At 38.7% G+C, this 26571-nt stretch overlaps 1 pseudogene; it reads right to left on the bottom strand.

Moving 5' to 3' along the window:
- Positions 1-2887: 2887 nt before the first annotated feature.
- LOC133772285 (selenoprotein H-like) lies at positions 2888-4540 on the bottom strand (annotated as a pseudogene).
- Positions 4541-26571: the final 22031 nt, after the last annotated feature.

Raw genomic sequence — 26571 nt, 5'->3', positions numbered from 1 at the left:
TTGTATAAGCTTAAATTATAACTTATATATTTGGTCAGAAATTACTTTGTTCACTTTAAATAGGGAAATAATTACAGTTCTGCCACTTCACTGATTTATTGTGAAGGATTCATCAGATAATGCATATGAAAACACTGTAAGAGATCCAGAGTGTTGATTGCATACTAAAGATGATATTTAATAGTATTTAATGAGTCATTAGAACAGAAATCTTCTCAAAGAATGGGTACAGTGTTTTAATTAGTTATTTAATTAAATTCTTAATTAATTGGAGGAATGTTCATCCAAAATTGACACATACAGTGAAATGATTAAATAAAAATGATTGAATAATGATTACTGGTTGAATTTTGGGATAAGGTCATTAAAAATTGTGTTATTTAAAGAAGCAAACCACATCCACAATCTTACCTATTGTCCTCATCAACATTTTACAAGGTGGTTACTACTCATCTCTTCAATTATATGTGAAGAATGTTGATTACTAGAAAGAAGCTGGGAAGGAAATAGATTTTTTTCATTGAAAAATAGGGAAAGCTGGGTGTGGTCCATTAATTGTGATAAAGATACTAATGAGATGTTAATAGGTGAAAAAAGGTGAGGAGTGTATTGGAACTCTTTGTAGTACAAAGAGACAGACTCCAGGCTAGGTAGGCAGGGACAAGGAGGCCCCTCTCTTCCCATCCACAGATGAGCCTCATAGGATCTGAGAAAAAGTCAAGCTAACTTCTATGAAAGATGTGGATGTCACGTGCTAATCCTTGTAGGCAAGGTTTTTCCATGATATTGTAATTGACCTAGGTAATGAGATTTTTAGGTACCTTTGGGGGAAGTTTCATGTGAGTTCTGTTACCTTTCATACAATTAACCATCCCTCTCCTAGACCACTCACAAGAACTTCCCCTTTTACAGCCTATACATTCTGCTAGCCAATAAGCCCTCAATGTGTCCCTTTTTCAGGGACCCCTCTTAGTGCTATCAACTTTCTCTTTCACATTTGCTATACGTGCACTTTACACTTCCACTTTACACTCTTCCTTGTCCATGCTCCTCGTTCTTCATGGATGCAAGACATGAACTCAGTAGAGAAAAATAATCGCAATAACTGCAAACTCATGCAAGACAGCTACCACACAATTTGTTTTGTAAATTTATTCTGAAATAAAATGTTAAAATTAATTAAATTTGTGAAAAGCCTGGCTCAAAGCACCCAGTATCAAATATTAACATTTAAATATCAACCAAAAGTACAAACATATAGTAATTGACTCACAAAAAAGCAGAAAGAGAAATATTTCAAAGAATATCAGTATTCAATATCAATTCTCAATCAACCTGAGATCTGCCAGAAATCTCCTTGCATCTGGTCCTGGTCCACGAGGAAAAATGGTGTTTGCCAAAATCACAAGTTAAGTTCTTAGATTTGCAAAAATCAACACAACAGAATTTGAAGTCAAGATTAGGCGCTGTCACATTAGATGGTGTCGGAGTGATTTTAAAACTTAAAGAAGCTAGGCCTGCGCCGTGGCTCAACAGGCTAATCCTCCGCCTTGCGGCACCGGCACACCAGGCTCTAGTCCCGGTCGGGGTGCCGGATTCTGTCCCGGTTGCCCCTCTTCCAGGCCAGCTCTTTGCTGTGGCCAGGGAGTGCAGTGGAGGATGGCCCAGTTGCTTGGGCCCTGCACCCCATGGGAGACCAGCATAAGCAACTGGCTCCTGCCTTCGCATCAGCGCGGTGTGCCAGCCGCAGCGGCCATTGTGGGGTGAACCAATGGAAAAAGGAAGACCTTTCTCTTTGTCTCTCTCTCTCACTGTCCACTCTGCCTGTCAAAAATTAAAATAAAAAATTAAAAATAAAAAAACTTGAAGAAGCCACCTAAACCACTGAAGTGAAGGGAATTTGAGGAATATCTCTCAGATGAATTTCACTTCAAATAGTTTCTGTTTAGCATATTAAATAATAAGGTCTATACAATGAGTCCTTTATTGTGCTAGGCTGTGGTAGAAATTAAGACAATGGGACATATTTAGGGTCTCTTAACTTGTGTATATTCTGATTGATTTATAACAGAATTCAAAAGTAGTACAATATGGTTATGCAAACTGAGAACTGCATAGAGCGGCCGACAATGGAGATAACATGTGGAAGTCAGCCTCTCAACCCAGAAATGACCGAGAGAGAGAGAGAACCAACGAGGGAGAGAACACAGAACTCAACTAAAGCCCATCACTCATTTAAGGTGAACAGTCAGACAAATTTCATTTATTGCTTAAGTTTGAGAAAGCCTTTTAAAAAAGATTTATGTATTCATTTGAAATGCAGAATAACGGAGAGAAAGACAGAAAATGAGAAAGAGAGAGATGGAGAGAACTCAAGAGAATCGTCCATCTTCTGATTTCCTGCACAAATGGCTGCCCCAGCCAGGTCTGGGCCAGGCAGAAGCCAGGAGCCGGGAACTCCAAGGAAGTCTCCCACACAGGCAGCAGGATCTCAGCTACTCAGGCCATCTCCTGTTGTGTTCCCAGGCACTTTAGCAGGAGAACAGGATCAGCAGTGTGGCAGGGACTTAATGAAGCACTTTGATATGGAATGTTGGAGCCCTAATAAGTGGTAATTCAAAAGTAAATAAAATATGTCGTCTGAAGAGAAAACATTGGAAAATCATAGAAATAAAGGTAAACAGAATTCTGTTTCCATTTTTTTTTTTTTTTACTTAGATGCTTTATTTAGTCTTTATTAAACAATCCAAATGCAGAACTTTTGCCATGCCTTCCTAGAGGGCTGCCTCACTCTGAACCATCATTTCTGGAGAGGAAGAAACCATGCTTCAGGCACGTGGCTCAAGTTTGGTCGTGTCCTGCCCTGGAAGCACCGGCCCCAACGTCCCTAAGGTAGGTACTTCTTCAACTCTTCCGCCACAGGCTCGGGGCACTGGAGCTTCCGTGGGGGCCCCTGCTTAACCCCAGTCCAGAGCTCGGCTCTGCAGCAGCGCACCTGGAAGCTGCCCCTCCGAGGTCTGAAGGGTTCGCTTCCCTGGGAGCTCTGGGGACTCTCAGGGCAGCGCCTTAGGGCCGCGACCTTGCACCCCTAGGCGCCTCAGCAGTGCTCAATGAGGATCTCCTCCACGCCTTCCCGCAGGTGCCAGCTTCTCCTGCTTCTCCGCGGATGCTACCTGAGCGGCCTCGGCTTTCGGCTTCCTCTATTGCCCGGAACCATGAGGCCTTTTAGAACCCGACCCAAAACAGAGCCGAATTCTCTTGCAGGAGCAGTAGCCTGGCACGGGGGGCCACGTGGCCCAGAGGCAGGTCCTCTGGCCACCTAAGTTTTTCACCTTTCTCAATATTTCTCCTTCAGGAATCACTGAATAAGTGTGCGAAGTGTTATACTCCACATTGTTACTCAATGTGCTTTAATGTGATGTAGAAAAAAGCTCCAGGGATCACATAATTATCCATCCATAGAATGATAACTACAAATTGATGAAACTGAGAGGGGACCCAAGATGCTAGACCCGGCACCTGCCTACCAACAGACAAGAATCCGAGCATTCAAGAAAGAAATGAAGGTTCAGGAGTTTCAGGGAAAACTTCAGTAAAGAAGTAATGATAACATTAAAGCTAGCAAAGAGGAGCAAAGCACACCACAGCTCCTACCCTAGCTTCTCAGCCCAGTGGACTCCATCTTGCTAGAAAGAGATAAGCAGAAATTTCTGCCACCCCCATCATCATGGCAGAGCTACAGTCCTGAATACAGGAAAATGTCACAGTCCTCACTGGATTGACATCTGGTCTTGAAAGCTACCTGGTGGTGCAACAAAAGGAGTCTTTGTTGCAAAGAATCAAGATTGTCTCCCGCAGTCAGAAAATTTCCAGCCCTGAGCTGTTGCAGGACAGACTCTGTTAAAGCACATTCTGTCTTAGGGTACAGCATGCAGCCCTGTCCCTACCAGATGTCCCCAGAGCCAGAGCGAGGGCACCCCACAGGGCAGAGAGGAGGTCTCCGTCTATACGCCAGCTTCAGGACACCGGGCACAAGTCCAGGAGCCATGCACAATCTGGAAAAGTTCCTCTCTGCTGCTTGGGGTTCTGCACTAGCAGCAGCCAATATACCATCTCAGAGGACTACAGCAGGGGAAATCCCCTCTGTACCCTAGCACAGGATGTTGAGTGGTCAGAACATTACCTTAGCATCACCCCTGAACAGCCTGTGGGGACTAGGGGCAGCCCCTTCTGTGTTCTGTAGTTCTGGGATTCTGATTATGAGTGCTACAATCTACGGAGTAACTCACATTCGCTTGTGGAACCTGGAGGGTCCCCCCTGTATTCCTCTACTTCATACGGGTGGCTTCTAGTCCACAGTCTTTAGCAAAATTTGAACTAGTCCTCCGAGGCCTAGGTCTGTGAATGTTTGTTCTATATCTGGGGCTGCAAAACTCACAACGTTGGAAGCCCACATCGTCTTTAAAGTCATATTACCACCTCCCAAACTGCTGCAGAATCGATAACCATGGCACTCACTGGCACAGTGGATGTTGATCATAGCTGTAGATGGTACTCAGAATGTCTCTGCAGTCAATTGTATTCCCAAGGGACATGGACACCTTGACAAAATTGCCACAAACATACATTGAAGAAAAGACAGCCTCTTCAATAAATACTGCTGGAAAAGCTGCAAATACATATATAGAAAATGAAATTAGATGCCTACCTCTCACCATTTACAAAAATCACCTCAAGATGGATCAAATGCCTAAATGGATCAAACACCTAAATGTTATACCTGAAGCTACAATGTTGCTGGAAAAAAAAAAAAGCATAAGGAAAAAACTTTAAGATGTTGGTGTAGAAAATGATGTTTTAGATAGGACCCTAAGCACAGGAAGATATAGGAAATCTAGACAAAGGAATCATATCAAACTCAGAAGCTTCTGCAGAACAAAGAAATAATAGAGCAAACAGACATTGAAAATAATGAGATATCTGTAACAAACTACTTATTTGACAAAAGATTAATATCTAGAATCTGTCAGGAGCTCTAAAAACTTAACAAAAAGAATCAATCCAGGTACAAAAAAGGTAAAGGACATGAGTATATAGTTTTCAAATGAAGAAAGGCAAATAGCCAACAAATATATGAAAAAAAGGCTCAATATCACTAGCCATCAGAAAAATGGGAATCAAAACCACATTGAGGTATCATCTCAACCCTGTTACAATGGCTATTATAAAAAATACAGAAAGTAACAAATACTGGCAAGGGGTGGAGAAACAAGAACTTTTTTATGCTATTGATAGGAATGTAAATTAGTACTGCAGCTGTGAAAAACAGTATAGAAATGCAAATACCAAATGTTCTCCCTTACAGGTGGTAGCTAAAATTAAAAAAAAAAATGAAAAAAGCCCATGTTTATTGATTCTGTTACAAATATAGGGGTTTTGTTGTTGTTGTTAAGCTTTCTTTAAAATATTTATTTAACAAAGTTATAATAATTAGTTACTACTATAGTGTTAATCATTTTGTGAGTTTTAAATTTTATATAGGCTGAATAAATTCATTTCATTATTGTTCAGACACCTTTCCTATTTTCCTGTTGGACGATGGTCTTCTCATTTGTTCAACTCTTTATTTAATACAACCATTAAGCCTTTGACTATAATGTAAATTAAAAATGCTTTATCTCAAAAAAAACCCTTGAATTAAAAAAATGAATTTTCATACAGCATCAAACAAAAGTCCCTAGAATAGGACTGCTCTATGATCTAGCAATTCCACTGATGGATATACACTCCAAGGACATAAAATCATTGTATCTAAAGATTACCTGCTCCACCATGTTTATTGCAACAGTGCTCACAAAGACCAAGGGGAATCCATCAAGGGGCCCATGATCAGATGAGCTGACAAAGCAAGAGTGACATACACACACACACATACACACACTGAAATGTTATCCAAGCCTAAAAAAAAAGAATAAAATCCTGTCATTTTCAGCAAAATGGTGAAAACTTGTTAAGTGAAATAAGTCAAACACAAAAACATAAGTGCTGTATGTTCTTCCTCATAATGTGAGCTAAAAAAAAAAAGTCAATCTTAACACAGAATGCTGATTACTGGAGGATTAGAGGGGAACAGGGGATAGAGGGAGTTTGGATAATGGGTACGAAATCAGAGTCAGGTCAAATGAAGAAGTTTTTTGTAATGGACAGCATAGTGGGGTGATTATAATTCATACTAACCTATCAGTATATATTGTATGAAAAAAAGTGAAGGTAACTGTTGATTAGCTTGTTTTGATAAATACACATTGTAAGCCTGTTTGGGAATATCACTGTAACAGATAAATATAAACAACTACTGCTAATAAAATTGTATCTTTATTTTTTCCTCCTGTTTAAGGATGGATGTATTCTAGATTCAATTCTTCCCAAAATAACATGGCTCCTCCCTTAAATCTTTATGTGCATCTAGTAAAGTATTGTTTTTAATCTCCTCATTACTGGATTGATTTTTTTATCTGTAAACTTTATCAAGCTGTTTAACCTCTCTGAACTGTAGTTTCATTTCTGTATAGATAGGTTTGTAATGACACATTCACTTGTTTACTGTGGGAATCAGAAGAATTTGAAAATTCAATATATGTAGCATTCAATAAATAAAAGTGTCATCATGCAAAATAAGTAAATAAATGAAATACAAGTTTTGAGGCTGTTTGTATGTAAATAAAAATGCCTATGTAAGTCATGAGTGCAAAAATTGGAGGGTGTATTTTTTTAGAAAGTTTTTATTTAATAAATATAAATTTCATAGGTACAGCTTTAGAGATATAGTGGTGCTTCCCCCCATACCTACACTACCACCTCACTCTTATCCCACCTCCTACTCTCTCTTTCATCCCATTCTTCATTAAGATTCATTTCTAATTATCTTTATATACAGAAGACCGACTCTGTACTAAGCAAAGATTTCAATAGTTTGGACCCACACAGACACACAGAGTATAAATACTGTTTGAAGTCAAGCTTTACCATTAATTCTCATAGTACAACTCCTACATGGGGAGCAAGTACACAGTGACTCCTCATATTGATTTATCAATTGACACTCTTATTTATGATGTCAGTGATCACCCGAGGCTCTTGTCATGAGCTGCCAAGGCTATGGAAACCTATTGAGTCCACAAACTCCATCAGTATTTAAACAGGGCTATAGTTAAAGTGGAAGTTCTCTCCTCCCTTCAGAGAAAGGTACCTCCTTCTTTGATGCTCCCTTCTTTCCACTCACAGAAATCTAACTTATGCAGGTCATTTTTTGCCACAGTGTCTTGGCTTTCCATTCCTGAAATGCTCTCATGTGTTTTTAGCCAGATCCAAATGCTGTAAGTGCTGATTCTGAGGCCACAGTGCTGTTTAGGGTTTTGTCATTCAATGAGTCTGATGTGTGGCCTGCTTCCCATGTTGGATCATTCTCTCCTTTTTAATTCTATCTATTGGTATTATCAGACAGTTGGCCTTATTTATGTGATCCCTTTGACAATTAAACTTATATATGTATATATGATCAGTAACACACTTAAAATAATCACTTTAACTAGTAAGGCGGCATTAATACCACCCAGTCTAATGGGATTTGGAGTCCCATGGCAAGTTTTTAGCTTTACCCTTAGGGGCAAGTCCGTGGGAACGTGTGCTAAACTGTACATCTCATCCCTCTATTATTCCCACTCTTATTTTTTACTGGAATCAATTTTCAATTGGAATTAAACACTTATGAATAATTCTGTGTTAAGTAAAGTGTTCAACCAATAATATTGAGTAGAAAAATAAAATAGTAAAAAAAAATAATAATAAGCTGTAAGTGAAATTCACGCTATGAGAAGCAATGACTTGGTCAGCCCTTGTACTGACTGTTGTGGAGGGTGCATTAAATAAAATGTTATATTTGAGGATGGATTCCTGTAGATTAGGAGTTCTAAGGTTCTAACAAACTCATTGGCATATATTTCACCAATCCTATAATTCACTCTTAGGTTTGAGAGTTCAGCATTTGTTCTTCATTTTATTTGATATGTAGAGAGGAACTCTCATATGGTCATTATCTCCCCCAAATTCCTGCAACAGCCAGAACTGGGTCAGAACCAAAGCTTATAGCAAGGAACACAATCCAGACCTCCTACATGATTGCCAGAAAAACAACGTTACACCATCAGCAGCCTTCCAGGAAGTTGGAGTAAGGAGTGGAAGGCTTTAATCAAATCCAGCATTCCAAAGAGGAAAATGGACATCTTGGTTTCCACGCTAAATGCCGACAGCAATTCAATGATTGTTTAAGTTTATTCACGTAATCAGGCAATATTCACGAATATCTACATTAAGAACATTTTTAACTTACAAAAATTGGTGCCTATTCTCATTAGTTGCACCTTCTCTAAACCTCTTGAAAACACAAATGTGTTTTCTGTCTATGAATTTGCCTATTCTCAATGTTTCATGTAAGTGGAACCATACAATGTGTGGCATCTGTGACTGGATTTTTTTCACTTATCATAATATTTTCATGTGTTTTGAGCTGTATCAGTACTTAATATATTTATATTGCTTACTAATATTGTATGAATAAATATATGCAATATTTTGTTTTTCCACTTGTCAGTTAATGGAAATTTGGATTGGTATAATTTTTGACCATTATTCATGCAAAATCTGAACTTTTGTATGAAACTTTTCATGTGAACATGACATTTATTTTCTCTTTGTTTTATACTTAAAAATAGAACTGAATATCATGTGATAATTCTGGGATTATTCTATTGAAGTACTGCCAAACTCTTTCTCAAAGAGACTATAGATCTTTATATTCAAACCAGCAGTATACGAAAATATGATTTTAAACATGCTTGTTAAAGCCAGTTATTGTATTTTTATTATAAAAATGTGTGTAATGTGGTAATATATATGATTTTGGTTTTCACTGTTAATAGCCAATGATACTGAACATCTATTCATACATATAATTGCTAGGTCAGTATCTCCTTTGGGGTAATATCTCTTCAAATGCTTTTCTCAATTTTTAATTAGATTTTTCTTGTTAAGTACCAGAGATGTTCATATAGCTTGGATGCAAGCTCATTTCCAAATACATGACTTGCAAATAATTTCTCCAGTTCTGTGCATTGCTTATTTACGTATGCTGCTTTAACCAGGGGTTTTTAATTGATAAAGTTGAATCTACTATTTCTTTTGTTGCTAATATATGCATGTGTCTAAAGCATTCTTACATAATCAAAGATCATGTACTTATATTTTCTTCTAAGTATTTTTCAGATTTGGCATGTAACATTTAGGTCTATGATTAATTTTGAATTAATTTTTATTTCAGAAATGAGGTAGGGGTCCAACTTACTGTGTATTTTTTGCATATGGAGATTCAGTTATCCAAATAATAATTGTTAAAGTCTCTATTCTTTTCCTATTCAATAGTCCTAAATCATTTGTTCAAACTTAATTGACCAAAGCTATAAAGATTTCTGTCTGGATTTTTAATTCTATTCTACTGACTTACATTTTTATTTTTATCCAAATACTTATTTTCTTAATAGCCATAGCTTTTAGTAAGTTTTGAAACTGGGAGATTTGAGTTATCTGCCTCTTTTTTAAAGACTTATTTTATGTATTTTAAATTCAGAGTTACAGAGAGAAAGAGAGGGAAAGGCAGCGCGCGAGAGAGAGAGAGAGAGGTCTTCCATCCACTGATTCACTCTCCAAATGGCCACAAGGCAGGGTTGGGCGAAGCTGCAGCCAGGAGTCAGGAGATTTTTCTGGGTCTCCCACATGAGTACAGGTCCACAACCACTTGGGCCATCTTCTACTGTCTTCCCAGCTACTTAGCAGGGAGCTGGATCAGAAGTGGAACAGCTGGGATTCAACCAGGCTCCATATGGGATGCTGGCATCACAAACAGTGATTTTACCTCCCATGCCAGAATGCCAGTCCCCCCACCTTTTTTTTTTCTAATTCTATCTTCTTTCTGGGTTTCTTGACTTTCCATAGGGATTTTTAGTAACAGCTAGAAAATTCTAAAAATCTCAACTGGGAATTTGAAGGAGATTATATTGAATTTATAGATTACCTTGGGCAGCATTGGATTATTAAAAATATTGTTTTCTGAACAATTAACGTGAGATCTGTTTCACTTATTGACTCTTTTTGAATGTATTACAGTGATGTTTGTAGTTTTCAGAGAACAAGTTTTGAACTGAATTTGTTAAAATAGTTCCCAAATATGTAATTCTTTGGATTGTTTTAATTGCATTTTTAAATTTTATGATCACATTGTTCATTGATAGCTTATGTCATGAATTGATTTTATGGATCTTGTACCTGCAACCTTGAAGAAATAATTATTTTATTATGTCAAATATTGTTACTTTTGAAAGTATTTTTGTGCATTTGTTGGTTTTCCCTGTATAAGCACATATCATCTGCCAGGACAAATAGTTGTAATTCTTCCATTCTAATATGAATTTTTTTAATTTATTTTTTACTCTGATTGTCATATGATAATTGAGTAATGAAATCCTTACATTAAGACCTGCATGGAGTGCTGTTAACCATTTATTAAGGCCTCAAAAGAGAAAGCTAGAGATGTTAGCATGGCTGTGCAATACATAAAATCTGTTCCTTTCATATTAATAAAAATTTTAAAAAATAAATGAATGATCTAAAAAATAGCATATCTGTCTTCCAAATTTGTATGTGGCTGTGTTATGACCATAGAGATTTTAGTACCTCTGACAAAACAAGAATGTAAAAAGGGCTTGCACATAGGGATCATTAATTCTATGTGTAGTCTTTCACTGTCTTGCTGGAAGAATAGAAGCCATGGGAAGGGAGAGTACAGCTTGCTTGCTTTCTTTCTTTCTTTCTTTCTTTTTTTTTTTTTTAATTTTTTGACAGGCAGAGTGGACAGTGAGAGAGAGAGACAGAGAGAAAGGTCTTCCTTTTGCCGTTGGTTCACCCTCCAATGGCCGCCGCAGCTGGCGCGCTGCAGCCGGCGCACCACGCTGATCCGATGGCAGGAGCCAGGTGCTTCTCCTGGTCTCCCATGCGGTGCAGGGCCCAAGCACTTGGGCCATCCTCCACTGCACTCACTGGCCACAGCAGAGAGCTGGCCTGGAAGAGGGGCAACCGGGACAGGATCGGTGCCCCAACCGGGACTAGAACCTGGTGTGCCGGCGCCGCAAGGCGGAGAATTAGCCTAGTGTGCCGCGGCGCCGGCGAGAGTACAGCTTTCTGACATACCCAGTGGACGACAGAGGTAGGGATGAGATCATGCTAGATTCTCCAAGTCCAAACTGTCCATCTCAGGTCAAAGGAAACATAACTTATATGCAGAGTAAACGTTGGTTGGATAAATATTGTTATTTTAAATTACTAACTTGTGAAATCATTTTGCTTTACAGAAATATTAATAAATTGAATTTGACATATTTGAAGTGCTCAGTGCTAACCAGTTAAAACATGGGCACACTGAGGCTCAAATACACATCATTATTTACATTCTGGCCCATCCAGTGGCCCAAAGTATGGCTCAGAGTTGGTAGCCTTTATGATATCTTTGTAAGTAAGTCACAAATGGAACTCTCCTATTCTCCTTTAAGCCCAATAACCAATGACAAGAAAAATATTTTCAAAAGAAAATTACTGTAATTAAACACACACACAATAATGTAATTGCTGTAATTTAATCACGCACAATGTGCTACTTCTAAAATCTAGCAATGTTCAATAAATAATTTTAAAGCATACTAGAAGTTTATTTAGTAGTAAGTGCTTTCCTTAACATATAACATTGATCCTGGAATGATGCATTTTATAATATAGAAAATAAAATTGACTGCTAAAGATATTTGAATCCAGAGTAAAAATAAAGTGGTTTAGTGTTTTTAAATATTGATGTAAACAATCAGTGGCTGCATTACCCATCTTTCCTACTGCGTGGTAAGTGAACTCCAACTGAGAACTGACAGAGATTTGTTATTCTTATTGATTGAAGCTACAATGCTACATTTATTAATTCACAAGTTCACGTCACATCAAATTCCAAACAGGTAATTTTGACAACAATGTACATGGGTATCAGTAAGAGTAATGTCAGTCTTCACAACTAATAAATCTGCTTATTTTCTTGAACTGTTTTTTTAAATTTTATGAGTCTGTGAGTCTCACTTTTTTTTGTTTGAATTTAAATGCATATCATCATAAGTGCAGATATTTGGGGTCGGCGCTATGGCGTAGTGTGTAAAACCTCTGCCTGTAGTGTCAGCATCCCATGTGGGCACCGGCTCGAGTCCCAGTTGCTCCAATTCTGATTCAGCTCTCTGCTATGGCTCGGGAAAGCAGTAGAAGATGGCTCAAGTCCTTGGGGCCCTACACCCACATGGGAGACCAGGAAGAGGCTCCTGGTCCCTGGCTTCAGATCAGCTCAGCTCCAGCCATTGTGACATCTGGAAAGTGAACCAGCAACTGGAAGACCTCTCTCTCTCTCTCTCTCTCTCTCTAATCCTCTGCGTCTTCCTCTCTGTAACTCTGCCTTTCAAATAAATAAATAAATAAACTTTTAAAAAATGAGTGCAAAGGCCGGTGTCGTGGCTTGCTAGGCTAATCCTCTGCCTGCAGCGCCGGCACCCTGGGTTCTAGTCCCTGTTGGGGTGCCGGTTCTGTCCCAGTTGCTCATCTTCCAGTCCAGCTCTCTGCTGTGGCCAGGGAGTGCAGTGGAGGATGACCCACATGCTTGGGCCCTGCACCCACATGGGAGACCAGGAGGAAGCACCTGGCTCCTGGCTTCGGATAGGCGCAGCATGGCCGTGTGGCCACTTGGAGGGTGAAGCAATGGGAAAAGGAAGACCATTCTCCCTGTCTCTCTCTCTCTCTCTCACTAACTCTGCTTGTCAAAAATAAATGAGTGCAGATATTTGTATAAACCTTGTACTTGTTTTAAGAAAAGCATGAATATTTTATGTTATGAATCCATCATTATCCAAATAACATGAAGTCACTTGTAATACAAATATTTCCTTGGAGAGATATTGTGAAATGATGGGTTAAACTGCCACTTGGAATGCCTGCAAACCACATGAGAATGTCTGGTTCTGTTCCTGTCCACTTCTCTTCTGATCCAGTTTCCTGTTAATGTGCACCTTGAGAAGTAGCAGGTGATGGCTCAAGCACTTGGGTCCCTAACACTTATCTGTGAGAACTGGATGAGGTTCCTGAGTCCTGGCGTTGGCTTGGCACTCTCTGGTTATGTGAGAATTTGAGGAATGAACCAGTGAATGGGAATGGATGACCCCCTCTCCCCTGTCTCTCTCTCTCTAGCTCTGCCTTTCAAATAAATAAATAAATAAATAAATAAATAAATAAATAAATAATTTTTTTTTCTGAAATTTTCTGATATTTTCCAAGCTAATGGATTCATGGATGCTCTGGACTGGTGCTTAATAACTTTTCTTCTGTCTACTTTGCCTTGTTCCTATTATCACCAGCGTCCTAGTGTGGTGACAATTGCACAGACCATGATTATCTCCAGTAGACAGGCACGGCAAGCATATCCACAGCCGCTGTAAGCAGGAGAAGCTGCAGCCTTCTCTAGGGGTCGTCCATATGGCTGGAGCAGGATGTGAATCATACTGACCGACATCAATATGATGATCATATAACGTGGAGAGGGTTGCAAATCCAAGAAACACTTCCACACCCTCCTAGACATGATCAATTCTGTGCCCTCAGGCCTTGGTTGCAATCTCAGGCTCACATCTTTCTTGCACCTTTTCTACCTCTTGTTCTGAGCAATGTGCAAAGACTCACACCCAGGAAGTCTCCTCCACTTTCCTAGGCAGAACTGTTAGCCTTACAAATATGTGGTTCACAGAAACAGGAAAATGAGTCTCCCCCTTGCATCCTACCTCAGAATCCACCTGTGTACTGACAGTTGAAATCTTATTGCTGAGAAAAATTTATGTCTCAGAGGACCTGAAGCAGCCTCACAGATGAAAAGGCAAATTCCACAAGAGGCAGGGCGCTTGGTCCTACACTTGGTCCTCTTCCTTCAAAGGCGCTGTCGCGTCTTCAACAGAAAAACTCAGCTCGAGGCAAGGCCCTCTTGCTTTCTACAGTCTGTGCTTCAGTTGTATACACGATGGCCCTCCTTTCAAAATGTGCTTGCATCATAAGGCACACACACACGCATACACACACACACCATAGAAATGTGACACATGAGCAAGTGCCCCAGTTTAAACAGTTGTCTCCAGTGCTGAAATAGCTTCATCAGCTTTATTGATCATGACTCTGCTTCCTTAAAACCTTTACCTCATGCATCTGCGTCTCATATGAGAGCAGTGAGTGAGGCCTTGGGGCTGAATCTTGACTCCTTTATTCACTGCATAAACTTGCATGTGCTACTTAAACTTTCTGTGCCTCAGTCTGTATCTCATAGTTTTTTTTTTTTTTTTTTTTTTTTTTACAGGTAGAGTGGACAGTGAGAGAGAGAGAGACAGAGAGAAAGGTCTTCCTTTTGCCGTTGGTTCACCCTCCAATGGCCGCTACGGTTGGCGCGCTGCAGCTGGCGCACCACGCTGATCCGATGGCAGGAGCCAGGTGCTTCTCCTGGTCTCCCATGGGGTGCAGGGCCCAAGGACTTGGGCCATCCTCCACTGCACTCCCTGGCCACAGCAGAGAGCTGGCCTGGAAGAGGGGCAACCGGGACAGGATCGGTGCCCCGACCGGGACTAGAACCCGGTGTGCCGGCGCCGCAAGGCGGAGGATTAGCCTAGTGAGCCGCGGCGCCGGCTTGTATCTCATAGTTTTGCTTTGATTAAATGAAATAAATTGTGCAAAACATGAAATAGCCATGCCTCACATGAAATAACTATTAGCTGACAAATAAATACAATTATGTCCCATTCACATTTAAAATAATTATTATGTGTGTAAAACACAGCATCGGTGTTCATCTAGTAAATTAATTATGCATATTTATTTAGCATTTACTATGAGTGAGAAACAGACTTGCATTTATTATTTTTGTCTTTCACAACCTGCCAGTGAGAATGCACAGTCATGTTTTCTTCTCACTTTCATGTTTCTTCAAGATGAATCAGAGACTAAAATCCTTATTTAAAATTATACTTCTCTGTTCAGTAAGAGACTGATTTAGTTTCTGAATTTTAATAATATCTGATTACTTTCCTTACAAATATATTCTTATCTTTTTTGGCCACAGATTTGGGACAGGTGTGTCCAACTCACTTGTCAATGCAATTTTAAACAACGTTTATATTTCATATGTTTAATTGCTTATGCTGTGAGAAGGTGCCAAGAGAACACTGTTGATTTCCAGATTGCAGATTGGAGGTGATAAATTTGGTCTCAGAAAAAAATATCATCTGACTCTATATTATGCAAATGCAATAGGGAAGCTGTGATTGAAAATAAGGTTTTTAAAAATATCATTATTAGAATCTTCACTGAATTTTCAAAGCAAATTTAAAATCAAGCCTAAGAATCCCCAGGTTTATTAACTCCAAGGTTTGAGTGCTCATTGCGTGACCCACATTCTTATATTGTAAAGTTAATTGACAATTACACAACAGACACTAAACACAGTATTATAGAAATAGATGTCTCTATCCATGCCTCTAGGCATCATAGCACCTGTGCAGTTCCTTAAGATGACTATTGTTATAAATATGAATTTCAAAAAGTAATCCAATCATGAAATCATATCTGCAAATGTTTGATTTGTAATTCAAAATTCATGTGATCAGATAAGGTTGTTGGGACATTGGAGAAAAAAAGACCTGTCTGCAATGCATGAATGCTTTAGTGGTTACCAATTTTTCTTTTTAAAGATTGATTGATTGATTGATTGATTTGAAATATAGAGTTACAGAGAGAGGGAGAGACACAAGAGAGGTCTTCCTTCCCCTTGCTCACTCCTAAATAGCTGCAACAGCTGGAGCTGGGCCATTCGGAAGCCAGGAGCCAGCAGCTTCTTCCCGGGTGCCCCACATGGGTGCAGGGGCCCAACCACTTAGGCCATATTCTGCTACATTCCCAGGTCATTAGCAGGGAGCTGGATCAGAAGAGGAGCTGTCAGGACTCAATAGGCATCCATGTGGGATGCTGGAACCACGGGCGGATGCTTAACTTACTATGCCACAGAGCCAACCCAATAGTTAGTAACTTGTTTAAGACAATTCATATCTGGTAATCTGGTAATTACTTAACTGTACACTTAACATAAACATGGGGAATGGATTTTTTAAAGATTTAGTTAATAATTTAAGTGGAAGAGAGAGAGAGAGGGAGAGAGAGAAACCTATTTGCTGATTCACTCCTCAAGTGGCCACAATGGCTAGGGCTGTTCCAGGTCAAAGCCAGGAAGCTGGAGCTCCATCCAGGTCTTTTGTTTGGGCCCCAAAATCACTAGAACTTGGGCCATCCTCTGCTGCCTTCCCATGTTCATTAGGAGCTGCAATGAAAGTTGAGAAGCCAGGACTCCAATAGGTAAGCTGATATGGATGCTGGCTCTACAAGCAGCAGCTTAGCTCACTGTGTCAAAACTAACCTGAGGGAGTGAAATCTTTGAGGAGAAAATGAATCAATATGTGATACCTAAAGTCTTGCTTCATGAATCATGTTGTTAACCTCAACAGCTGTGTGGGGTCTATGTTTTTATCTCAGTATTGCAGATTAAAAAAGGATGGCTCCAAATATAATGTGACGTTCCCAAGATCTCTCCCCCCACACACACAAGGGAGCATTTTTTATGTAAAATAGTTCATAGACTAATTTGAAAAATTATACTAAAATACCTCAAAATATTAGATGAAATATAACAAACAACTTTAAAAATATGTAGATAACCTCACAGCAGGGTATGAGAAATTTCTGGGCCAGGGAAGTGGGGTTGTTGCAATTCTTTGAATAGATTCTTTCGCAGGAGAGCTTGAGCATGGAATGGTCTCAGAAATCTTCAGTCTGTGGTTTTCATGTCCAGATCTGTACAAAGATCAAAGCATCATTCTCATAGACATAGTTACTATGAGATATGCTTCTACATGCAAAACCCTAAAAGAATTACTGCATTCAAAAATGTTGTATTTGAAAATAAAATCTACCTTTAGTTACTGGGAAACAATAATAAACTCTAAGCTAGTTGCTAGTTTATGGGGAAAATTATATATATACATATATATGTAATATATACATATATATTTATACACAAATCACCTCAAAGATACTCATGATTGTTATATGCATTGTTAATATAGGTAAAAATCTAATATTTTAACATTTCTATATATTAAAATGATATGTGAATGTGTAATGCAGTTCCTATTTTAGTCCCAATTTCAATAAGAGAAGAAAAGGAAGCTGCCTCATTTGCAATTTCTCTTTTACCTTCAGATATCCAAACACTTTTCCCATTGTGATTCTCTATTAATGACTTGGCTTCCTATTTACCTCAGATAAACAAAATTCTAGAAGCCAAAAAGCCAACAGGATTCTGCTACCCAACTTTCTCACCTCCCTACTCACCAAAGGAAATCATCAAATTCATGTCCGAGGTCAAATCCTCTTGTTTGAATTACACTGTTGGTGATCTCCTTTCAAGTTTATCTCTAGATAATTCACTAACAATTCTTTCTCTATCTCTTGCATCAAAAATCTTCACCCTTTTATTGTAACACTTCTAATAATATGCAACACACTGTTACATTCACGATTTCACAAAAAATCTTCAAATAAATTTTCCAGATATTGCATTATCCATCCTTTTTATAATCCCTTCAGAGAATTATTATTGCTGCCAATAATATATTTCTTAGAATTCTCTACCAATATCTATCATTCTCAGTTCTTGATTTTTTAAAAATTTTTATTTATTTGAGAGATAGAGTTACAGAGAGTGAGAGAGTGAGGAGACAGAGAGAAAGGTCTTCCATCCGCCAGTTCACTCCCCAAATGGCCACAACAGCTGGAGCTAGGCCAATCCAAAGCCAGGAGCCAGGAGCCTACTCCAGGTGCAAGGGCCCAAGCACTTAGGCCAACTTCTACTGTTTTCCCAGGCCATAGCAGAGAGCTGGATTGGAAGAGAAGTGGCCAGAACTCAAACTAGTGCCCATATGGGATGTCAGTGTCATAGGCAGAAGATTAACCTACTGCGCCACAGCACCAGCCCCGAGTTCTTGATTGAAGAAGAAACATTAACACATCTGGTATTTATTTTTTAAACATTTTCTTCATCAATGTGGTAGTTATTTACTGGAAAATAAACTCTTCAAACTAAATGGTATAAAACAATGCAAGCATATAACATTTTAAAGATTTTATGGTTTTGTTGGGTGATTCTTGTGTTGGTCTTATGTGAAATCACCTATGAAACAAATTAAACTGACACAGTGGTTGTGGGGTGAATTCAGCTGGTTCTACAGCTGGGTGATTAAGGGCTCTTCCATATGGCTTCTGTGTAGTTTAGTTGTCATTTTGATGTAATTGGTCCAAAAGTAAGCATTTAAGAACATGAAAATTCATTTCAAACATTTTAAAATCTGATTCCAAAACCTATAAATCATAATTCTACCAAATTCTGTTAGACAAAAACATTACAGAATTGACCTAGATATAAGTAGAGGGAAATACAATCTTTATTTTTATGAGTAAAGTATTGAGGTTTCACTTTTTAAAAATCATATTTGAACTTCCAATACATCACATTTTCCTTCTGACCTCCTTGATTTCTCAATAGTAGAGTGTCATAATACTGAGCATTGAGACATTTTTATTTCTATCTACAGATACTATCTTGAAATCTTCATTCTCATGGCTTTAATGAGCATTTTTATTCTAGTGACTTTCAATTTTGTATATATAGTTAAGATAGCTCATATACTTGAAATAATAAACCTAGCTCTTTTCCTGATATTTTACTTGTACTTCTAATAGACACATTAAACAAATCAGTTCTTAATATGAGAACCAATCAGTTTGTGGCATGCAGCTAAAACAGTGTTTACCAGGAATTTTGTAGTCTTGAATGCACATATTAGAGCGAATAAAAACTGAAATACATACATAGTAGGCCGGCGCCACGGCTCAATAGGCTAATCCTCTGCCTGCAGTGCCAGCACCCTGGGTTCTAGTCCTGGTCGGGGTGCCGGATTCTGTCCCAGTTGCCCCTCTTCCTGTCCAGCTCTCTGCTGTGGCCCGGGAGTGCAGTGGAGGATGGCCCAGGTCCTTGAGCCCTGAACCCACATGGGAGACCAGGATAAGCACCTGGCTCCTGGCTTCGGATCAGCGTGGTACACTGGCTGCAGCGTGCCGGCTGCAGTGGCCATTGGGGGTGAACCAACGGAAAAAGGAAGACCTTTCTCTCTGTCTCTCTCTCACGCTGTCCACTCTGCCTGTCCAAAAAAAAAAAAAAAAAAAAACTAAAACGAAACAAAGAAATATATACATAGTAAATATGTAAAATCATACAAAAGAACAAAAGTTCAAATTCAAAGAATGCAGAAAAAATTAATGACATGATAGTGAATATCACTAGAAAACAAATATGCAATTGAGATATAAATGCAATTCAAAATTGACTATTTGGTAATTTATTAATAGATAATAATAGACTGGTCATAAGTAAAGGAAAAGAATGAATGAAAAAATAAAAACTGTAGTAACAGAAGCAGAGTAGTGAAATCATTCCAGACTATATACCTATCAGACAGTTACAGGCTATTGTAACAGTGTTAGCTGGGGTGGAATGAGAAGGCCATGCCAAGATGGCCACTGGCAAGTGAGTGTCAGTCACTCAGGAATGGCTTCAGAAACCACCTGGGAAACCACCTGGTGTTGGGTCTTAGTCCACCCGTACAAGGATGGACTGGGTCCGAGGAAAGGTAAGCGCGCCGCTCGCCCGTTCCCCAGCCTCCTGGTCCCGGAGACAATCAGACGCAGTGGGGAGCCAAGTCTAGCAAGGACTCAGTCACCTTCTGCATAATAGTACCTTTTATAACACAAAACTGCAGAGTCATTGGGGCAGGGCTAAGGACCAACCAATCACTTAAAAAATCACCTTATGGGGGGATTTCTATAGGACTAGCCCTATGTCTATACACTTGCTACTAGTTTTGTTACCTCCCCTGATGTTGCACAGCCAGTTAGTTTTAGTGGTAAACAACTTTGGATTCCGCCCATCTTACTTCCTCTGGGCGCCATCTTACTTGGCTCCGCGTGGCTTCGTTCCGCGCAGCTCGGGCGGGGGCACCCTGGAGCAGCTGCGCATGCGGAGCCCCTGGGCCGGGCCTGGCCTGGCCTGGCCGCACTCATGCCCCACAACCTGGCAATGGAGCCTGCCTGGCAACAGGCTGTGATTGGTTAGGGCATAACCGCCCCATGACCAGATTGGCTGCCTTGGCTATATAAGTTGCTGTACCAACTGAAATTAACAAGTCTGTGGGCTGCTCGCCTCTGGTCTGCTTTCACCCGACTCCCAGTGTCTGTGTGGTGACTCCGCGCCTCTTGCCCCCACTATGCTCCTCCTTTCAAAATGAATCCACAGCAATAGTAGCTGATATATTTAGTAACTTAAATATGTGTAACAAAGTCACATGAAAAAGATCCACAAACATGGGCTGGCATTGTGGCTTAGTAGGCTAAAACATGGCTTGAGATGCCAGCATCCCATATCAGCTCCAATTCAAGACCTAGTATTTCCATTTACAATCTAGCTCCCTGCTGATCCACATGGGAAAGTAGTAGAAGGTGGCAAAGGTGCCTGGGCCTCTGCCACCATGTTGGAGACCAAAATGGAGTTCCAGGCCATTGCAGCCATTTGAGGAGTTAACCAGCAGACAGAATATCTCTTTCTCTCTATATTCTCTATATGTCAATCTGTCATTCTCTGTAATTCTGCCTTTCAAATAAAATAAATATTAAAAGATATCAGTCATGCAAAGCCAAGAAATGGTGGCAAAAAATGTTTTACATGAAGTATCTCTGTGAGTGAGACCCCAGCAGAAAGAAGCGGCCATCAAAGAAGGTTGTTCTTTTCTCTAAAGGGAGGAGAGAACTTCCACTTTGCTTATGGGCTTGTCAAAATACCGACGGATTTTACGGATTCAAAAGGTTTCCATAGCCTAAGCAGCTTATATCAAGAGGCTCAGGTGGTCACTGATGTCATACATAAGAGTGTTAATTGCTAAATTAAAAACAGGAGTCACTGTACACTAACTCCCCATGCAGGACCTAGTGGGATGCTCATATCGCATATGTGAGTAGTTGGGATGGATTTCCAGCTCACACTCTTAATTAGTTTTCTGCTAATGCAGACCTGGGAGATACTGGTGATGGCTCAAATAATTGGGATCCACAACTTATGTGGGAGACTTTCCTGGCTTCCAGGCTTGGTGCATTGTACAGTGAAAGCATTTGGTGAATGGACCAGTGAATGTTCTCTCTCTGTGTCTGTCTCTTTATATATCTCAAATAAAGAAATTTAGCAAAACATATTAATAATAAAGCTCCTATAAGAAAACATAAAAGAAAAATAATTGCAACATTTGATTTCTCCTTTAGTTTCAAAATACAACATCAGAAACATGAATCAAGTAACAGAATCTTGATAAACTGAACTTTATCAAAACAAAAAAGTATACTCTGACAAAGTTTCACTGAGAAGATGAAAATACTAGCTATAGACTCAGAGGAAATATTAGGTACTCACATTATATGATAAATATCTTACATACAGAATATATGAAGACAATTTACAATTCAACAAGAAGAAAACATCCCAATACAAAAATGACAAAAATTTTGAGCACCACAAAGAAGATAAATAGATGAAAATAGCACATGAAAATTTTATCAGCACAAGTTATTTGTTGAAAATTAAAATTAAACTGAGATAACATTATTTACCTATTAGAATTGTTACTTTTAAAATATGAAATACCTAGTACTGACAAGAATACAGAGTAATATGGGCTTTCATTCATTGCTGGTAGAATTTGCAAAATAATGAAATCAACAGGAAGATAAATTGAAAAGTTTTTTTTGTAAATTTAAACATACACTTATCAACCCAGAATTAGTGCTTTTATGTATCAAGTTTCCATAACTGAACATAAAATTTTATCCACACAAAAGCACATTTTATTCATAAGCAACAAAAAGTGGAAGTCATCATTGCTTCTTTCAAAAGACAAATAAACAATACACGGTACATCCATACATCCATGTAGTTCAGAGATGAAAAGGAGTGATTTATAGATTCGTTAAACACATTTTCTGAAATGTTCCTGCAAAGTGCAACAAGCCATACAGATACACATTGCCCAATTCAGTTCATATAACTTTCTGAAATGGCAAAATTACAGGGGTGGAAAACTAGTCAGAGGTCAGAAGAGTTGGAGTAGGTGGCTATGAAGGGATGAAGAACACATTTTTCCCTTGATGTATTCATCTGCATGGTACAGGTGTGGTGCACATGTGTCTGTGAACGTGGATACCCTACATTACCAGGAGTCAGTATTAATGTATACAAATGCCAACAAACAAACAGACAAAAAAAAATAACCATATGATGAGAAGTCCTGGGATGGAATACACATTTTGGAAATTAAACCCTGTATTCCAAGTGTATACCTTTAAAGCTGACCTATGGAACCTTTGGAAACTAGTGCTTTGAATGGAAATTATGCAAAATACATAACTGATAAACTTTACAGGCAAGTCAACAAATTCATTTATCACATGATAAGTATAAAAATTTTGAATATTTTTTGCTTTTATCCTTCTAGTGAATAAATTAAGCAATAAATGGTAAATAATGGGTTCCAGGTTGCTCTCTGCCAACTAGAGGATAGCCACAAACGACAAAATGGAGAGCACTATAACACATCCTGGATGCTGATGCTGAATCTGAGATAACAGTATAAAACTGTGCTTAGTTTCATAAATGTGATAGCAAACACAGAAGCCATTTCAGTTAGATGTGTGTTTGTGGGTTACTATATTTTCCAGTTGTTGGGGTCCAGAAGAGAAATATTACACTAGCAGTGAGCAGTTCAGCACCTTGATCTTGGTTTGTAGATGCCATTTTCAAAACAAAAAAAGACTTCCGAGATTATGGGGAAAAAGGCTGATTGTATATCTTGGGGAAGGAAAATGAAAATGAACATTTTTAGCACCAGAAATAAAGAAGTAACCAAAAACAAAACAAAACAAAACAAAACAAAATGAGGACTCTTTAAACGGAAAGCAGTCAACATGAACGACTACACAGCTGCCAAAGTTGGAGCTGTTTTAGCAACAACCAAGGAAGTTAATTGTCAACTCATATTATAAATATTATATGCGAATGACCAAACTGATGTTAAACTGTTACATCAAACGTAGACAAATCTTTCTTACATGGGAATGCCAAATAGTATATGTAGCCATCTGCCTTCAAGATAATGTAGACTGAGTTCCTCCTCCTCAGTGGGTGCTGGACTTTGTAACACACTTCCAAAGAATAGCAAATGGGAAAGGAATCTCAGTAACTTCACATTGGAAAAATCTGGTTACAACAACCTTATCCATCACATCAAGGTTAATATCACCAGGGGAAAGTCATGTTCACATCATATGCTCTGAGGCTCTGAGGCAATGAGAAACTGAGAGAGAGAGAGAGAGAGAGAGAGAGAATCTTCCATCTGCTGATTCATTTCCCAAAGGGCCACAATCGCTGGAGCTTGGGGGATCCGAAATCGGAGCTAAGATTCTCTCTCTCTCTCTCTCTCTCTCTCTCTCTCTCTCTCTCTCTCTCGTCTCTCAAGTCCTTGGGCCCCTGCTTCTGCCTCTCTGTAACTCTGGCTTTCAAATAAATATATGAATCTTAGAAAAAAGTCTCTGTGTGAAAATGAATCAGAACTTACATAGAACAAAATATGGAAACAAATCATCTTAAGTTGTTAGAATAAAGCTGTATTGGCAATATGCATTCGGTACACTTTCCTAAAATCCTACAAACACAGCAATGAATAATTTTAATTTTTATTTATTTATTAATTTTAATTTGAAAGGAAGAGACACACAGAAGGAGAAAAAGACAGAAATAGAGAGAGATCTTTCATTCTATTGTTCACTCTCTAAATGCTGGCAAAAGCTTGGATTGGGCCACAATGAAGCCAGGAGCCAGGATATTAACCCAGGATCCCATTTTTATGGTAGGGATCCAACTATCTGAGTCAACACTCTTTTGCGGCCTCAGGTGCACATTAGCAGGAAGCTGAAATTGGAAGCAAAGCCTGGACTTGAACCTAGGCACTCGGATATGGGATGCCCTTGTCCACATGATTGCTTGATTTATTTTTTTGTCCTGTCAGTGAAGAGTTTTTATAGATAAATTGATGAGAGAGAGAGCGAGAGAGAGAGAGAGAGAGATGGATGACAGATTATATGTAGCAATTATTTAGGAAGCTATAGGAAGATACATCCCAGCTAGAAATGGAGAAGGTAAGGAATAATACTAAATAACATGATTCCTTAAAACTCAGGAATTAATATGAACTATATCTGAAAACAGAGACTGGGCAACAATGTGAGAAAATAGCTATTTATATATTTTTATCTATATCTATATATATACACAAATTCTTAGCTAGTAAAAATTCCAGAATAAAACAAAAAACATTTAGGAAATATGTATTTAATTGACTAACATTAGCACTTAATGTTTTAATAAGCTCTTTTAATATTATAATCTGTTAAATGTATGCTATTTTACATTAAAGAGGCAAACTGTGGTTTTTGTGTGTGTGTGAGTGGGAGAAGGACAAGCACGAGTGTGTCAAGGTGATAAAGCGAGTTAACTTCTTATCTCCTATACTAAGAAGTCAGCAGATACAGTCTAACACTGTAAAATCAATAAGTAGTTATGTAAGCATGTCATTTATCAATATGGAGCTAACACACACAGAATTAGGTTAAACATTTATAAGTAATTGCTTTGGTAGAGAGTTAAATAGTTAGAAACTGCTATTTTTCATAACCAGCTTAGCAGAAATAACTGACCCTTTAAACTGATTTGAGCATTTACTTCGAGTAAAAATAAGCTAAATTTAAAAGTTAATATCGGTGTGCATGTATGCAGAAATGTATATGCTCCGTGCACCTCAATGACACATCGTCGTTATTTTCTACATGTACTGTCCAATTTCTGCTGTAGTTTTTCTGGCATTTTATATCAGTAAACTTAGAATAGCTCAGACTCATATCTAGGAAATCATTACTGAACTGTCCATGCAGATTTAATTGCTTATTTATGTGTGTCTTCACTGTAATTCAAGTACTGCTCCCTAGTATAGTGCATTGAAATATCAATTACACGCCTGCCTTCATTTCTAGGCTGACTGCTCATGGTAAGAACTGTTTTTTAATTGTCTCTGTATTTTAGACTTCACTACAAAGCATTGCAAGTCCCAAATTAGTGGTTTTGAAATGAACTCAAGTAAATAAATCCTATTCAGTGAGGTCTTCAGGGATCTATGCCCCATGAAGGTTATGCTCAAATTATTTCTTAGTTGGTTTCTTATAGCAGGTGTTTAATCTGTCCATGCTGCTAAGAAAAAATACTGTAGGTTATTTGGATTAAACAACAGAGATCTTTTGTCATAGTTTAGAAACTGGGCAGTCTAAGATCAAGATGCCAATATATTTGGTTCCTAGACAGGGACTGCTTCCTGGATTGCACACAGCCATCTTCCCATGAATGTTCGTATGACTTTTCCTCCCTGCTGATGCACAGAGTGCTCTGTCTTCTTCCTATAGGATGCTCATGCTGGGGCTGGTATTTTGCCCAGCTGGTTAAGACACCAACATCCCATATTTGAGTGACAGTTGAAAATCCTGCTAAGGAACTTCCAGTCTAACTTCCTGCTAACATGTCTTGTGAGGAAGCAGTTGAAGGTTAAATTGTTTGAGTCTCTGCCACCTACATTAGAGACCAAGATGCACTTCTGAATTCATTTGGGGAGTAAATCAATAGACGGGATGTCCCTCTCTCTCTCTCTCTTTTTCTCTTTCCATCTCTCCCTATCTCTCTTTGCGTGCCCATGTGTGTGTATCTGTCAATCACTCTTTCAAATAAAGAAATAAGTGAATCTTTTTTAAAAAAAATGTTGATGCAATCACGAGAATGCTGCCTTCCGGCCTAATCAAACCTTGTTGCCTTGCAAAGACCCCATCTCTAAATACCATCATATTGAGGGCTAGAACTTCAACACATAAACTTGATGCAAGGAGTCCCAAACCTATTCAGCCTATAACAATGAGAAAAGATGTGAATATTTGGGTTAAAACTCTATGTGTTATCAATTATTTATGTTTTTTTTTTCCTATCCAACATGTCAGTACCAATGACTACTTAGAGAATTTGTAGAATGCGTCCTACTATATATTCTTTTCATTTCTTTTTTTCTTTTTTTAGTGTTAGAAATGTATTTTTGTTGAATGAAGCTACTGAATATT

This window comes from Lepus europaeus, chromosome 13 (assembly GCF_033115175.1).
Source record: "Lepus europaeus isolate LE1 chromosome 13, mLepTim1.pri, whole genome shotgun sequence".
Lineage (NCBI taxonomy): Eukaryota > Metazoa > Chordata > Mammalia > Lagomorpha > Leporidae > Lepus > Lepus europaeus.
Note: the sequence above shows the minus strand (reverse complement) of the source record. Positions and strands in the feature narration are given on the sequence as shown.